Source organism: Ictidomys tridecemlineatus, chromosome 5 (assembly GCF_052094955.1).
Source record: "Ictidomys tridecemlineatus isolate mIctTri1 chromosome 5, mIctTri1.hap1, whole genome shotgun sequence".
In the NCBI taxonomy this organism is placed as follows: domain Eukaryota; kingdom Metazoa; phylum Chordata; class Mammalia; order Rodentia; family Sciuridae; genus Ictidomys; species Ictidomys tridecemlineatus.
Genome location: NC_135481.1, coordinates 166,303,594 through 166,321,323, shown reverse-complemented (window position 1 = coordinate 166,321,323; position 17,730 = coordinate 166,303,594). Strand labels below are relative to the sequence as shown.

At 37.6% G+C, this 17,730-nt stretch overlaps 1 long non-coding RNA gene across 2 annotated transcripts in view; it reads right to left on the bottom strand.

Moving 5' to 3' along the window:
• The window catches only part of LOC120886167 (uncharacterized), a 274,114-nt gene that overhangs the window by 205,628 nt on the left and 50,756 nt on the right, over window positions 1-17,730 (bottom strand). The window lies entirely within an intron of this gene.

Here is a 17,730-nt window from a genome sequence, read left to right as displayed (position 1 = left end):
GTGGTTGACTTGTATGAGTTTATAGTTAGATAGGAAGATTAAGTTCTGGTGTCCTATCACACAGTAGGGTGACTATGTGACTATGCTTAACAATAAGCATTGCATTTCAAAATAGCTAGAAAAGAGGATTTTAAATCTCTCACTACAAAAAAAAATGGTCATTACACAATATATGCATGATTATTATGTGCTAGTCAAAAATAAAAATACAACCAAATGATGATGATGAGAATGATGATGATGATGATGGTGGTGGTGGTAAGGCATGGACCTCTCTATTATAGTTCAGAGGGGATATTTGTGCAGAGTTAGTATACAGAGTACATATAAAGATCAGAAGCTTGCAAAATTTCAGCTTTCAGAAAAATATTTGCCCCCAATTTCAAAATGTTTGTAATTCTCACCCATAATTTCACTCGGTTGCATATGAATAGATCTGAAATTGATTTTCACATTTCCTTGTGCTTTTAATGTTATTACATCTCCACCTTAAGAGAGTTACTTAACCATGCTCTCTGAGCATTGGTTTTTTTCCTACCTCTAAAATAAGGGGTGGTATACTAAGCCTCACAAATATGTACAATTAATACCTGTTAAATTTTTAAAAATTAAAAACAGGTGTGGATTGTAGCAGTTCACCTGATATCTTTTTTTATATTTTATTTTTTTTGGTTGTAGTTGGACGCAGTACCTTCATTTTATTTTTTTTATGTGGTGCTGAGGATGGAACCTAGGGCCTCACACGTGCTAGATGAGCGCTCTGCCACTAAGCCACAACCCCAGCCCTCACCTGATATCTTTTCAACCTGAAATTCTGAGAAGTGCTTGCTATGTGGACCCCCTTTCTTCCTTCGAAACAATTTCTTACCCTGCCCTTGTAGAAAATGCCTTAATACATGTCTTCTTCAACCCCCAATCCCAGAGAATCAACTGTGTTTCTCAGTATTCAGAGAGACTGACCTGCTTTCATTTTTAATGTCCATAGTTCACTTTCTAAGAAGCAATAAAATTAATCTTTCCAAACTATATAGCAAATCAAGCTATACTCTCCCCACCCCCACATAAGATCCAGGGCATCCTTTCATTCTTGGAATAAAATCCAAACTCCTTACATGACCCATCTTCCTTTCCTCCACTCCCAGCTCACTATACTCCAGCCGCACTATCCTTTTGCTCCTCCTTAAATCTGCCAATCTTGTTTTCACTCATTGCATTTGGTCTTACAATTTCCTATTCCTAGAACACTTTTCCTGAGACCTTGGCCAAGTTCACTCCCCCTCTTCACCCACACTGTTCCATTCAGAGGGATTTCTTGACGCATGCCCTCCAATCTAAAATTACTTCCTGCTCCCATTCGTATTTCTACCTAGATTTATTTTCTTCCTAGCTCTTATCATTCACTGAAATGGTAGTATATCATGTTATGATGGTACCATGTTATATAATTAACATTTAATCTGATATAATTTAATATAAATTACATTAGCATAGAGAGTAGCAAATAGTAAAGGCTCAGTTGGCTTTGTGGAATGAATGAGTAATTCTACTCTAATTCCCATAATAGCCATCTGTTTAGATTTGAGGCATATATGATGATAACCCAAGTTGGTCATAATATCCTATTTTAAGAATTTTTTGCTCTAATGTATGGACAGTTTTTCTATCCAAATGGAATTTAAGCAACTTGAAAATCCCACAAACAGACATCCTCTCCTTCATGAATTCTCACAAACTATCATTAGCTAGTAGAATCATACTGATGTTATCAAAAAGGATTATATATTACACAGATATAAACAAGCTTTTCTCACATTCTTAAAAGGTTCAATTGGTACACGGCAGATTTAATACCAAAGACAATTTGTAATAAGTAGCACCACACACCAGTATTCATAAATCAAAATAAGGCATTCTACTAAAGAAATCTGTCTACTATTTCATCAAACTCATCTTATTTGACCACTAAATCCCATGGATATGGCCCAAGCAAAAGATACTTGGTTAGATGAGGTGTCCCCAGCTCATCCAGAAAAAGCCACTCATGGATTTGCCTCAACTCTGGGTCAAAGTCTTGGTGAATAGAATAAAACTTAGAAGGTAAAAAGATCAAGAATCCTCCTGATGTCTATTTTTAGTAAAAGATGACAATAATTCATGCACATTTTTAGAACAGTACCATTTTAATAACAAAAAATGATGAGCATCCCTGGTATGGTTTGAATATTTTCCCCAAAAAATCATGCGTTGATGGTGGAGGTTTTATAAATGAATTAATGTCTTTCTCCAAGAAATGAGAAGAAAGTTCAGCCATATTTTCTCTTTTATGTGCCTTTCCTCCTTTTCTAAATTCTGTCATGTTATGAAAGAGCATAAGGCCTTCATCAGATGTGTCCACCTGATCTTGGACTTCACAGTCTCCAGAAACATGAGCCTAAATAAACTTCTTTCATTCATAAATTACACAGTCTAGACATTCTGCTATAGCCACAGCAAACATGTCCATGTCCATCAACAGCAGGATGGATAAATTGTGTTGAATTCACACAGTGGCTTATGATATTAAGAGCAAGAATGCTTGATCTGCCACTGCATACAATAATATTGATTCATACTAAGGCATACTGTCAAGAGAAATTAAACAGAAAACCACACATAAAAGAGTACATACTTAATGATTCTACATATAAAGTTCAAAAACGAGCAAATTTTTTGGTATAAGAAGTCAGGATACTGCTTACCCTTGACAGATTAGTGACTAGAAGGGAACAGAGAAGATTCATCTGGCGTATTGGTAATGAGTTATTTCTGCGGCTAGGTCTTGGTTAGATGTTCTAATTTTACCAAATGCATTCAATTGCATATATAATGTATGCACATTCCCGAATGTGTTTTATATTTCAATAAAAAGTTTACTAAAAAAATAAACTTCATGTGCTTAAGGAATTTTAAGCCAAGAAAATTAAGAAAGCCCTCTTGTAAGAGCTCACAGACTGATCTGCCAACTTTCAAATCCATCAGAAGCATGTGTTGAAAAGAAGTTGGATTTTTAACTGAACCTCACAAAAAGAACTCATATCAGTCTGAAGATATCACATATCCTGAGTTTGTCAAGAGAAAATCTCTTGGATTTCAGTATCCAATTTTATTTTCCAAAATCTCACACCTTTTCCTCCTGGTCATTCATCAAATATCTCTATATATCTATGTCTGAAGGGGAAGACTGATGATAGACATTTTTTTTCTCTTCCAGCTTAGGTCATATAACACTAATAAGGTTTCATATCATGAGTGTAGCTCAGGGCATAAAAGATTTTTTCAAGTTGGTAAATAATTACCAAGTCGACATCCAGAGGAAGTTGGAAATCTACAGAAATGAACCATTATTTAGTGCCATATTTTGCCCATATGAAAGATGAATCAAGGTTGAAAAGGGTTTTTATGAGCCTCAATGGGTCAGGAGGACAAAATTTGGAATCAAAGTCTCCCTGTTCTCATGCACAGTGGATTTTTGAGTTGTCTTGGTTGCCCAGACAATATATATCCTTAAATTGATTAAGACTACCACAAATTGATGGTCTCTCAGGCAAATGACAGAAAGAAAATAAATTTCTCTCTAGAGGTTTTATCTAGGCTAAAATAACTTCCATAAATATTCTTATGAAATATAATGCATAACATAAAAAGAAATCAGGTAAAAATATCAGAAGGAAAAAAAATATAAAATGGCACAAAAAACTTCAGACAAAAAAAGAAAGAAAACCATAGAGTTCCTTTATATATTAATCTAAAAAAGCAGATTACATTTTGATATATTAAAACAAATAAAAATAAATACTGAAAAATTTGAGAAAGATTTTTAAAATGAAAATTTAAAACTGAAAGATGCATTTTAAAACTGAAAGTCCTAACTAAAAATTAACAAATAATCATAACAGCAGAGTAGACAGAGCTGAAGAGAGAATTTGTGAACTGGAAGACAGCTTGAGAAAAATATCCACAAAATCAAGCATGGAAGATAAAATGGTAAATCATATTCATTTCACTAAGAGACAGGCTGTTTCATAGCAAATTTCTCACCTCCTCTGTCTATCCATCACTTTCTCTGCCACCATCATTGCCAGAACCTTAACCCATATGCTCTGTGAGTTTTTCTCCTCTCCACCACTATAATTTTTGGCAATTTTAATTCCATTTGACTAGTATGAAAATATTCAGAGATGACAAAACTTGGAAGCAGATGGATACAGACTTTATTCCACCTACAGAAGAAATTTGTTCGGTCTCCTTTAAACTTTGGAGTGCAAATGTCTTCAGACTAGACAAATAGTCTTTAATCATGATCCCCTGTTAGTTTTTGATTTTCAATTATCAACACACTATATTTATATTTCCTACCTGGAAATAAAAGACATTTTGAGTTTTTTGCCTTTTAATTAATTTTTCAAAGTAAAAAAAAAATATGTTACTCCTCCCCACTTGCCTACTAAAGGTCAAGAAAGTTTCTTGTGGGCAGCAAAAATTTATATGGAGGTAAACAGGTATTTGCATGACCATGTCCCCATCTTTTGATGTTTCAAGGTACCTAAGTTAATTGGTTAATTGAGGGTGTGTGTATGTGTGTGTGTGTGTGTGTGTGTGTGTGTGTGAAGAGGGGGTGCTAATGAAAGAGAACCACCCAGGCTCAGATCTCACCTACTAGAGAATAATAGTTCTCTACTTCATTCCTCCAACTGAGATCATCTTTGGAATAAAAAGCCACCAAGGTAGAATTATAAACTATTTCTGAATTGACTGCTCACAGATTTACTCACAAAATCATGTTATATAGGAAATGTTATCTCTAAACATAAGCCAAATTGGTGATAAAAAGGGTGGGGGGAATAAAGGGTACTCTATGTTAAAAAATCTAACCACATAATTATCCAGTGCAATCAGAATCAACCACCAGTGTCATCTTCATAGAGCACGCCTGGAAAGGGAAACAACAGTCCCTTCATGAAATAAATTAACTCCTTTTTCCCTTAACGCCACCTGAAAATATCCATATAAAGCCCGGATGACGTGGTCTGAGACATTAAGCCAGATGGTGTAGAGTTCATGAATCTGTTAACCATTACATGGCCTGTATAAAACCACTTGCCGATTGTAAGCCTTGGTCTTTACAGGTGTAAAACAGGTGCACACTCAGTGAGTCTGTTACTAATTCTAAAATCTCACACTTTAAATGAGACATTCTATTTCTTAATGTGGGTTGTGGTTACACAAGTATTTGAGGTATTTGCTCTATAATTATTTTTAAAGTTGAACATACATGTTTTTATACAACCTTCTAAATACATAATGTTCGACAGTATGTTGGAAAGGAAAAAAAAATCCAATCAGAGGAAGCCAGTCTAGTACCATTCTTGAATTCATAAAAGTAAGTGTGAAAACTGAATGTCAGAGGCAAAAAGCCAAGAGCAGATTGAAGCTTGTAAAACTCCTGAAGCTATAAACCATTTCAGTGATAAGATAGAATCGAAGACAGTAGAATGAATGGGAACTTGCAGGGAAAGTAGGGCGGTTATAAGCCCATAAATGTCTCCACAGTGATCCTTAGAGGAAATTAAAATCTAAGGGTTGTTATTTAATGGCTGAATTTCCTCTGAGCCAAATGTGACCATGGACATATAATGTGGAACTTAGGAAACATTTTTTTCTGGCTTGCAATAAAAAGAAACAATATTCTCAAAATGAGTTAGATGTAAAACTTCTTCCTCTACAACATTTATTTCTCTTACCAAGCACTGTCTTGGGTCACAACAATATAGATAGAACCAAAGTAGGTATGCCTTCAAGAAGCTTTCAGACTTAGAAGCCTATATGGCATTTATAATTAATTGAAAGGTTCTTGCTCCAACTGAGTCACTGACTTCATATTTTTAGGGCAGAGGATGTAGTCCAGTGTCGAAACTCTACCCAGAATATGAAAGACACTGGGTTTGACGTTCAACATATATGTTGAAGATATATATATATTCTTCCTCCTTCCACCCCTCATTATCCTTCTGATGTGCTTCAGAACGTTCTAACCTTACACTTGCTATAATCTCCACCAGAGGTTACCTTCCCCCATCTTTATCTAGCCAACTCTTTCTTACTCTTCAGGTCTCAGCTCCAATGTCAGAGACAATTTTCTTGACTTCCTAGTAAAAAAAAAAATTATACTAATTCTACCCCCACATCACACATTCTCTTTCTCATTTCTCAAAGTAATATTTTTCCAAACAGCCTATATTTGAAAGTACCTTGCATCATCATTTTTTTTCTTTTTAAAATTTACTTCTAGTCTCCTTCAAAGATGAAGAAATTTCTATGAGAACAGATGTTCTGTGCCTCATCTGCTACTCAGCCCAGTGCACAGATCAGTGCCTGGCACATCCATAATTTTATTATTATATGCAAATGAATGAATAATAAGAGTCAAACTCAAAACAAAACAAAAGCTTCCCCAATGATTTTTAAAGTTCTGTTTGGTCTTAAGATTTATGCATTCCTAAACATTATCTAACAGGTGAAGGCTTCAGGGAGTTGGAAGGTAAAGAAGTAAGAGATGAATCCTGATTGTATTTGTGCCTTTTGCATCAATGGGGTTTGGGGGATTCACAAAAGGTATGATTAGTGGCATTAGGAAATATGAATAAGATTCTTCCAGCTAGTGATTTCTGAGAGAAGACATTCCAGGTCAAGTGAATAGCCAGAGAAAAGGCATGAAGAGATAAGAATGCACAAAAAGTTTCTGGAACAGAGGTCGAAGGGAAGGCAAGAGTAATTTATACAATGGTCCCAGAAGGCTTTGGACTATGTTTTGGGTGTGACCATGATTGGAAAGTAAAATGACCTTTCCTGTTTCATAGAACTATTAATCTGACAGGAGCATCAGGAATGAGTTTATGTGGGTGTGTCACCGAAGATTTAGAAATTGTGTACGTGTGTGTGATTGTGTGTGTGTGTGTGTGTGTGTGTGTGTGTAGCATTTGAACATTTTACTGGGAGAGAGAAAACAGATTTAATTAAGTTTCCAACTGAAAGGAAACACAGTCTTAACATAATAAATTAAAATAGAAATATTGATACAGAGTGGAAAGTCGGAAGCACCAAACTAAAGATCAAAAGAGACCTAGATGAAGAAATATTTTCCTTCTTAAAGGTGATATATCAATAAGCAACACTGAGTCTTTCTACTTTGGAGAAATGCTCAATTATACATATCATAAACATTCAGAAAGATTGAAATTTTCTAGAGGACAGCAGGAGGACAATTTTTTTTAACTGAATATAGGTAAAGCTTGGACTACAAGATGCAAACAGTAATTTCTTAAAGACAGAAAAGACAGCCAATTTAGGTCCTCATAAGCTAAGATGAAATTTAAAAAGAAAAAAGTACAAACCCTACTCAGCTTTGTTCTCTGTGATTCCTGACTCTGCCTCAATAGCCTGTTTTTTTTTTTTTTAATGGGTTGTCCGTCCTTCCATGCTCAGCAGTTCCTCGCATGGCTCTACAGATGAACTGTCATTTTTTTGCTCATCCTCAAGCCAGTTCTCGGGTGAGATCATTGCCAAAACAGCTTGAAGTTTAAAATATCAGAGATAATCGGTGTTATAATAATACTGTTCTCTTGGGGCTAGAAACATCTCTCAAATACAGAAGCACGGAACATTAATGGTGAAACTGAGGAAAGAAGAATTAGGATGAGATGTTGAGCAACAGGAAAGCATGGTACATCAAACCAATGGTCATCTTTCCGTGGGAACCTAACAGAGGTCAAATAAGGACACTGGCAAGAGAACACCACAAGCAGCCAAGTCAGATGGCCTGGTCCTTGTAGAAGCTATGCACACCCATGTGAAGAGGAAGAAGTTGGATTACAGGAATTGGCTCCAATTCAGCAGAAAGACGTTGCAGGAGCCAGGAGGCGGAAAGATGTCTGCCATCTGGAGAGATTGTAGGAAGTAAGATTGGAAGTCATGCATATCAGGGGTGGGGAAATGGGAAAGAAAACTATTTGGCAGGGATTCTTTGGGTGGGGTCAGATTCCCCAACAATACTTTTATTCCAGATGCAACTTGCACAGTCTTCACAGCTAGTAACGTCAGTAATATATATAACCTCATTTCCAAATTCTGATAAATCTATATTTTGAACTGACATTTAGGAAAGCTGTCTTCTAATATGTAAATGTGCTTTACGTGTGATCCTTGGAAAAAAATAACTCGCCAAGTCTCCAAAATCTTTAATAGCAATTCTACCAGTACAATAAATTTATGATTTTTTGTTAAGGATAAAGGAAGATGTGCCAGATTTCCCAGAATTATACAAGATTCAGAATTTCTCACTGGTGAAGCAGAATGCAATGGTTGTCACAAAAACACAGGCAAAGGTGAGAAGGAAAAGTTAAAGTTAATAGGTGGTTATAGGTGTAAGCTCTTAAATGTGACCAGGTAAAATCAGATCCTGCCTCCTCCACTTGCTAATTCTGTGATCTTGGGCAAGTTCGTAAACTCTGCAAATTTCAACTTCCTCTACTGTGCCATGGTAACAGTACCCACATGAAAGAGTTGTTATAAATATTACAATAATAACCACATTTTTATGTTCATGTATAAATATGTTACAATGAATCCCACTATCATGTGCAATTATTATACACCATTAAGAAAATTAAAAGTAATAAAATAAGTAATGCTTTGCATGTAAATTATCTTAGTGCCTAGTGTAGTTTGAAAGCTAAATAACTGTTATATATCACTTATCATCAGTATCATTAGTTAATTAGAGAGGGCTTCCAGGATTATTTGTGGGCAGAGATAAGTAAGATTGAAATTTTCTTTTACGGACTTGCTGTAAGAATACCACTGAATGATTCAGCTGTAAAAGAGGAACAAGATCTACGTCCATGTTTCATCTCAAGAATTCTGATCATAGACATGAGTATCAACCCTGAACTGGTAAATAGGAGTGTTGGGTTCTAATGTCGGCTCTACAATAAACTCACTGTGAGGCTAGACAAGCCACACATCTGTTCTAAGTCCCTGTTTCTTCGTCAGTAAAGATGATTGAATTGCAAAATCTCTATGGCTCATTTGAGGACCAGCATTCTACCGTTCTGCAACTAGTGTCTCAAATGTGGCACTGGTGAGCTATCAACTATAAAACTCCCCTTTGCCTGCATTGGACTACACCAGGAGTTCTGAAAGTGCAATATGTGAACACAGGATCTTCCTCAGATGGGCTGCCCTCCTCAGGCTGCCTGCTCAGAACAGCCATTTTCTTCTTCCCTTGGCTGCCTGCCTCTCCGGTAATTTTCTGCAGCAAGCTCCATCCTTATCCCAGCCAGCGAGAGGAAAATGAATTTGCCCAGCAGTCCCAGGCATCCCTTCGGATGTTGCAGGGAGAGAGCACGCCAGGCATTTCACTGTTAATTATCAGCAGCCTGGCTGCTATGGCCCCTTGCTGTGCCAGTTTGAGAGATGGGACTCTTTACACTGCTTATTAGGCTCAGCTAAATAAATATTACCCAGCATTAGTGTTGTCAAAGATACAGTCTGAATTCAGCTCCCTGGAGTGGCTGTTGGTACCCAAGCTTTTCACCATCAATTTTCCTTTCTGTCCTCTTCCCTACCCCTTCCCTTAGCATGCCACAGCTAATCTGTCTCTCTCTCCCCCCCTCTCTGGACATTCATCTGGATTCTGACATCAGGGGACTGAAATGATATCACTGATTTAGCTCCTTTGCTTAAGGTTATCAAATACCAGTGTTATTACATCTAAGGACTCTCATGTTAATTACCTCATATTTCTGTTCTAACAGACTTCAAATCTCTCAATTGTCTATTTTGAGTGAGAGTTGCTTCCCTCTCTCCCTCCAAAAGTGAATTTTGAAAGACTTAAGCTCCCTGACTGCAATAATTGCCTTAATGGTGGGGAATATGCTCTTCATTGGATCAATTATGTCCCCCTCCCCAATTAATTCCAGAACTTTTAAAAGCTTCTTGAAAAAAAAAAAACAGAGTTTCTCTTTGTGGTTGAATGTCGAGCCCAGAAAATAGAGCACCAGGAGCTATTGTTAGCTATTTCGAAACCATAAAAATAGAAACTACCAAGAATGAAGCCAATACACAACAAGTGGTGGAAAGAATTGGAGAAAAGATATGCATACCTGGTCAAAGGCTTTAAGAGTCCAGATCAAGCTTTACCTGAAACCACTCCAGTCTTTGGACACTTCAGTTTTGAATCATTATGCTTCCTTTATTACTTAAGTTTGAATTGGGAATTTTAATACTTTCATCTGCATCTACATATTCATTATATGTGATCTCCTTTATGTGTCTATTTGTAGCAAGTGCAGGTGGAGCCTTGCCCATGTCCCTTCTTATCTTCCACCATAATGATCTCCTACCTGAATTCCAACTTCTGAGGACTTAGTCCAGTTTCAGAAGTTCTAGGTAATAAATAACCCTCTGTGGCAGCCCTCCACCAATGTCTGGTAGAAGTTGCTGGATAAATACCCCAGCTGCCTTACTGCTCAGGATAACCCTGAGATACATGTTCTTTATGGTGGGCTCTTAGTGGGATTGAGTGAAATCTGTTTGACAATGCACTCATCATGATCTGCCTTCCTTTATTTGTCTCATTCCCTTCACTTCTTTGTTGGTATGTTGGCATCACTTTCCAACTGAATGATGATGATCCATGACTTATGATATGGTTATATCCTGATAAAACTACAATCATTACTTGAAAATATCCTAAGTCACAAATGCATACACCTAACCTGCCAAATATCCTAATTGAGCAAAGCAGTTCACTACAGAGTGGCAGTTGCTTCCCCTGGGGATCCTATGACTGGCAGGGATCTGGCTAGCTGCAGCTGTCCAGCATCACAAGAGTATCAGACTGCCTATCACAGGCTCCAGAAAAGATCAAGATCAAAGAATGACTCTACAGAATGCATTTCGCTTTGACATCATCCTAAATTCAAAACAAACAAAACAAAATGGTAAGTCTCCCCCTGGAAAGTTGGATATCATCTGTACTCAGGTCTATAAGGAGTTCATTAAAAAAAAATCCATTCTTGGGCTGGGGATGTGGCTCAAGCGGTAGCGCGCTCGCCTGGTATGCGTGTGGCCTGGGTTCGATCCTCAGCATCACATACCAACAAAGATGTTGTGTCCGCCGAGAACTAAAATAAATAAATAAATATTAAAAATTCTCTCTCTCTCTCTCTCTCTCTCTCTCTCTCTCTCTCTCTCTCTCTCTCTCTCTCCCCCTCCTCTCACTCTCTCTTTAAAAAAATCCATTCTTAACATTTAAAATGCACCCCACATATTTGATTTGCATGATTTTACCTTTCTACCCTGAAACAAATAGGTATATACTGCGATCATTTGGAATTAGACTCAGACTAGAGGGAAACTAAAACCCAGTAAGCCAAAGCATTCCTTCTAGTTGGTGCCGAAAGATTTTGGGACAGAAAGAGAAGCAAAAGCATGAACAAGCCAAGGGGTGAAGGATACTCCTCCATCAATTTTCAGCCTTCAGTGGCAATGAGCTGTCTGGATTCTTCCACTGAAAATTTCACTGTCCCTGGGTCTATTCATTTGATGGTTTTGAAAGATAAGCAATGCAAACATCTTTAATCTGCAGATGCACTCTCTCCCCTGTGTAGTCTCCCTCCCAGCTCCTAAACCCTCCACAGAAAGACAACACCAGGCCTGGGCTTCACCAGCATGTATTCCAAATGGTACCTGTCAGATGAAAAGCTCACTTTCAAGTAATGCATTCTCTGTCTAATCTCACTAATGGCTTGTTGTCTATTATTTACATGAAAAATGGTAAAATGCAGGCTCTTTTGTTTTCATTTTATTTGGGGTACTTTAAACAAGCCATTCTCTTTAATACTGATGGGAAATAGCCCATCAGCATTTCCTTTCTGTCTTCCAATCTTAAATCCTGGCAGAAGAACGACTATACCCAACGGAGCTAACACTGACTCCTGGGCAATTCCATTGTACTTCTTTCTATTGGTACAATCACAGGGTAGTATTAATACAATCTTGGGATAGTAGAGGAGTCAGCACCTTCTAGATTAAATGATCCTACTTCTTCATTTTACCAATAAGGATAGAGAAGGCACAAAGGTGTTGTATAACAAAGCTGGACAGGACTTTAAGGGCGTCTGCTCCCATTCATTCCTGTCACAGATGAGGAAACAGAAGCACAGAAAGGTAAAAAGTCTTGCTCAAGACTTCATTGGTAGGGAGGGACAAAGTTGGGGCTGGATCTAAGGACTGTTGATTGCTTGCTCCCTTTACATTACTCTTCTTAATTTTTGTTTGACTTTTTTTTTTTTTTTTGCTTTCAAGGCATTTGTGTTTTATTTTCTATGTTTTTATTGGTGCATTATAGTTAAACATAATATTTGGGTTCGTTTTGACATAATCATACATGCATAGAATATAATTTGCTCCACTTCTGTCCCTAATACTTCCTTTTGCTCCTCCTCTGTCCCTCCCCCTGTTCTCCTTCCTCAATTATACTGGTCTTTCTTATATCTATTTATAGTGTTTTTTAATTAGTGCTTTATAAAATACATAAAAGTGAAATTCACAGATGTACATAGCATAATTGGGTCCATTTCATTCCACCATTCCTCTCTCTTCCCATCTCTCCTCATTCCCACCTCAATCTTCTTCTTCTGCTCCACTGATCTCCCTTCTATTTTCTTGGGATTTCTCCCCTGCCCCCACTCCATTTCCCCTGTCTTATTTTACTATGGCTTCTGCATATTAGAGAAAACATTCAACTCTTGAATTTCTGAGTCTCGCTTATTTCACTTAGCATGATGTCCTCCTGTTCCACCCATTTACCAGCAAATGCACTATTTCATTGCTCTTCATGGCTGAGTAAGACTGGAGTGTGTGTTTATACCATATTTTCTTTATCAGGTCATCTGTTGACAGGCACCTTGTTTGGTTCCCTAAGTTGGCTATTGTAAATTGCACTGGTATGGACATTGATGTGGCTGTATTACTACAGTATGCTGATTTTAGTTCTTACAGAAAAATACCAAGGAGTGGGACAGCTGAGTTGCATGGTGATTGCATTTCTAACCTCTTGAGAAATCTCCATACTGCTTTCCAAAGTTGTGCTAATTTGCATTCCCACCAACAATGTATGAGTGTACCTTTTCCCCACACCGACAACAACATTTATTATTATTTGCATTCTTGATGATTGCCATTCTGACTGATGTGAGGGGCTAAGTTCACATTTCAACCCATCTCAGATATAATGTAGAATGTTTATTCTTAGAAAATTTAAGATTTCACCACTGTGTTTAATGACTTTGCCTAAATAGTTGCATCGAGGAGAAACTCTCCCGCACAATGAATTTTGTCACTGGGACATTGGGAGAAACATCCATGGCCTTTTCTTCTCCCTTCAGAAACAGACTGAAAAGTCAGATTACACTGCAGATCCAACCTTATTCCATTTGGTTGGATGCTCATTCCTAATCCTGGACCACTTCCTGGGCCTGAGCCCAAGTTCTGGCATGGCCAGGAAAATGCCAAAAGCCATATGGGCTCCCCAGGCTATCTCCTGAATAAGGTTAGATGGTATACACCTAGGAACCGGTTCTCTCCAAGAGATAGACCAGATGGCATTCCAGATATGAATATGAATAATGTAGACTGTTTAGGATGTTAAATAAAATGTGTGTCTTTAGGGGAATTCGTGAAAATCAGGAATTTTTTAAGTTAAAGAAGACCAAGTCAAAGAAAACACAAAAGACTGCTTAAAGCTGTGCCTTATTCTATATTTCTTGGCATTGACCTCCCATCCACAGCATGCTCCAACCTCCAGGGAAACCACTGGAAAATAAGCAGGAAGAAATAAGTGAGAACTACAACAAAGGATGTTGGCTTCAGAATTCCATGCTGGGAGACCTTGAAAAGGCCACTGGTGGTACCATTAGCATTCAGAAGACTGAGAAGTATGACTCTTCTACCCCCCACTCAAATTATTTGTGCTTCAATCTACTGCCCCCAGGAACAAGGCCTAAGGATCATAGGAGTAATGCAAATCATTTAGTTAGTAGAATCTGTTAAGAAGATGGACTTTTTATAAATCTTCTATACAAACAGGACCTATCAGAAAGCTTTGAGTAATACTATATTAAATGTTCAATTATTTCCAGAACATATTTATCCTCAAGATCTCATTTGAATTGAACAACCACCTGAGATGAGTAGGGTATGAATTTTTTAAATATCTTTTAGTTGTAAATAGACATGATACCTTTATTTATTTATTAATTTATTTTTCAATATGGTGCTGAGAATCAAACCCAGTGCCTCCTCTGCTAGGCGAGTGCTCTCCCACTGAGCTACAGCCCCAGCCCCCAGGGCATGAATTTTTAACTCCATTTCACAGTTGAGGGAATGTAGCAGGCTCATGGACACACAGATGGTAAGTGGTGCCATTAGGACTTGAACCTGAGAACCTTCAATTCTGTCCAGCAGAGCATCTCATTTGACATTGGCCATTGAATCGACAGTCAAAAGGGCATTGGGGAAGAATTCCATCTGCTGCTAAAATAGCTTAACTCACAGATAACTAATTCCAAGAAGTTAGAACATTAGAGAGTAGAATACAGTGACACTGTCATATCCTGTGAACATTCCAAATACAGAAACTGGATTTTTACTTATGCATTATTAATGCTAGTCTTTAACCTCTCCCTGTTATCAGTGACCTTTTATAATTCCTTTTACTAAAGGCAGAATCCATTCCCCTGCTCCACTGATGTTGGGTATCGAAGTATGTCCTGCTTCATTCAAAGAAATGTTAGTAAGCATGATACAAGCAAAGGCTGGAAATAGGCTTGCCTGCGTTTTCTCCCTCATGTCACTGTTATTTGTTCCTGGTAGTTCACTGGATCAAGGAAAATTAAAAAGAGCATATACGCAGATCAAAATCCCATTCACTTCTCACTGCTAAACCCATCCGAGACCAGCCTAAATCACCTAACCTCCAGCCAACCACTAAGAAATGAGCAAGAAAAAAAGACTGTTGTTTGAAACTACTGACTTGGGGCTGATTTGTTACAAAGCAGTAAGTAACTGGTATTTTCACTACTCTTTTTTCATCTTCCTGATGCAATACAATGCAAATGTGGTTTGCCTTTTATTATTATTACTCTCTGTTTCTTTCAAAGCAGTGAATCACAACTTCTTAAGTCCCAAATTAGTAGAGGCTTCAATACCAGGATCTGTGTCATTGTAGCATTATGAAAATCTATTATTAGGTACCAAGTAATAAAAATAAAGTAAGGGAAGTGGTATCCACAAAAAAAGTAACTCCATAAATGCCAGATAAATATTTAATGAATGATTTAAAACTTTGAGCATTCAGTAAGTATTTTATGGTTAACATTTTAGAGAAAATGTATTTCTATTAAATAATATTTCTTATGTGCTTCTTAACATGGTGATCTGGTGCTAGATGTGCTACAAAGACTAGATGTCCATTCCTAATGGGTTATTGATTAAAACAGACAACATGGAGGCAGGCAGCTAGTGGAAGACATTGAATAGGTGCTGTATAAATTGATAATAAAAGGTAAAGATTCAATTTTCATTTGGTCTGATTTTTGCCATTTGAGCCTTAACGACTGCATCATAATTTCCAAAAGTCCAGAAAAATCCCATTTTTCTGCCCCTCTAGAAACCTTCAGCAGTCTTCCATCAACAGAAAACAAGATGCTTTTCCAGTGCGTTAGAGATTAAAATCTTATTCCTTTAAGCAACTGCTTCAAGCTGGGATGGGAGAAAAAAAAATATCCAAATACCAACCAACTTATAAGAATTCTTCTCTGGGAACAAGTTCTTAGAAATGATGAAAAGAAATTTATGCCCAACACCTGGTTGTTAAGCAATCAATAATATTACCAAAGGAAGAAGAGAGGAAGGTAGGAACCAGCCCTGCCCTTCTCCTCCTTCCATCCTTCCATCCTCTGTTTCATCTCAGTTTGATCAAATCCATTTGTCTGGCTCCTCCAACTCTCACTGGCTCCAGACCTGTGATTCAGCCATCACAAATCCCCTAGCCTCTGGCATAGCACTCATTTCAGACTTAACTGTTGATACTTACAGATTTTCCATTTCGTCTCTCAACCCTTTTCTCAATGTGCCCCAGAGGGCTGTATTTTATACATAACCCCCATCCTGAGTATAGCCCCAGAAAGGTGAACTTTGGTTCCATATATATATTTTTTTTCTTTCTAATAGCATCATGCTGGGCACAGGAGTATCCAGTGCTAAAGTGCTTACACAGCACTTGATTCCACACTAATTCATCTGACCCTCACAGTGGTGCTCTCAGGAGGCAGGAAGGTAGTATGACCTCAACAGTTCAAGTCAGAACTCAGAGTTCAAAGAAGCTCACACAGTTGACACATAAAGCAACCAAGACATAAACTCAGTTTTCCTATCTCTAACTCTGGGAATTATTTCTTCACATCATTCTATTTTTAAAAGTACTAGCACTGCCGAAATTCTTGGATATCTCTTACAATATTCAACCTTGGAGGAGAAAATAAGTCATTGCTAAGAAAAGAACTGTTTGGTATGGGGAAAAAAAATTAATGGCTGCAAGACTGGACCACTTAGAATGCTCTTTTTGCCCAAATGCCTGTCAGCCACATCCCAACATATCAATACAGATCATATGATTCTGTGTTCAGTTGGCAGGGCTGACTTTTTTCAAAAATAACTTCAGCCTTAATGGGTAGGATGAGCTGCAGTACAAAGTCCCTAAACTTCATAAACTGGCTTTTAGCCAAGTCTTCAAAGGAGACTAAAAAACAGGAAAGACTAGGTACTGGCCCTGCATTGTGAACCTCTCATTGTCTATGAGAACTCACTGCTTTTATAAATATTTGCATCCCAAGAGAATAGGACATTTGAGCTTCTATAGAAATTGGAAGATGGTAAAACCTACATTTTTTTTCTTTAGAAAGCATCCAACTTGCCTGGTGGCCAGTGGAAATAGAAATCTAATTTGGAAATCTGATTTTATTTTGAGATCATTTCCAAATAACCAGCAAAAGGATAAGACACTAGAAAACTTCCAGATCAGGAGGAAGTAGTGAGAATTCAGTTTCTGGCTGGGCCACTGACTACACACAGTTGAGCAAAGTCCACAGTCTGTCCCAACTTCACTCACTCTTTCCATGCATATTTACTGAGCACCTATAATGTTCCAGGCACAGGGAATAGAACAGTTTACAAGATAAAGTCCTTACTCTCAAGGAACTCACATTCTAGCAAGCTATAAATAAGCAAATAAATGTAGAATGAGGACTCGAAAACAATAATATTTAGTAGATAGAGTGAAGTTGCTGTGAACAGGATGCTATTTTGGATAGGATGATATTTTGAGCAATAAAATGAAATAAATATCTGGGGGTCCAGGTGACAAGAACATCTTACAGGAAGTCTGGTATGTTCAAAGAACATAAAGAAGGCCAGTATGGCTGAATCAGAGAGAGCAAAGAGGAGAATGCAAGGTGATGAGGTGAGAGAGATCAAGAGCAGTAAAATGGAAGGTCTTCTACACTTATTACTATCTTTGGATGGGAAGATGTTGGAAAGAGCAGAGCAGGTAGATCTGAGCAGGCAGGTTAT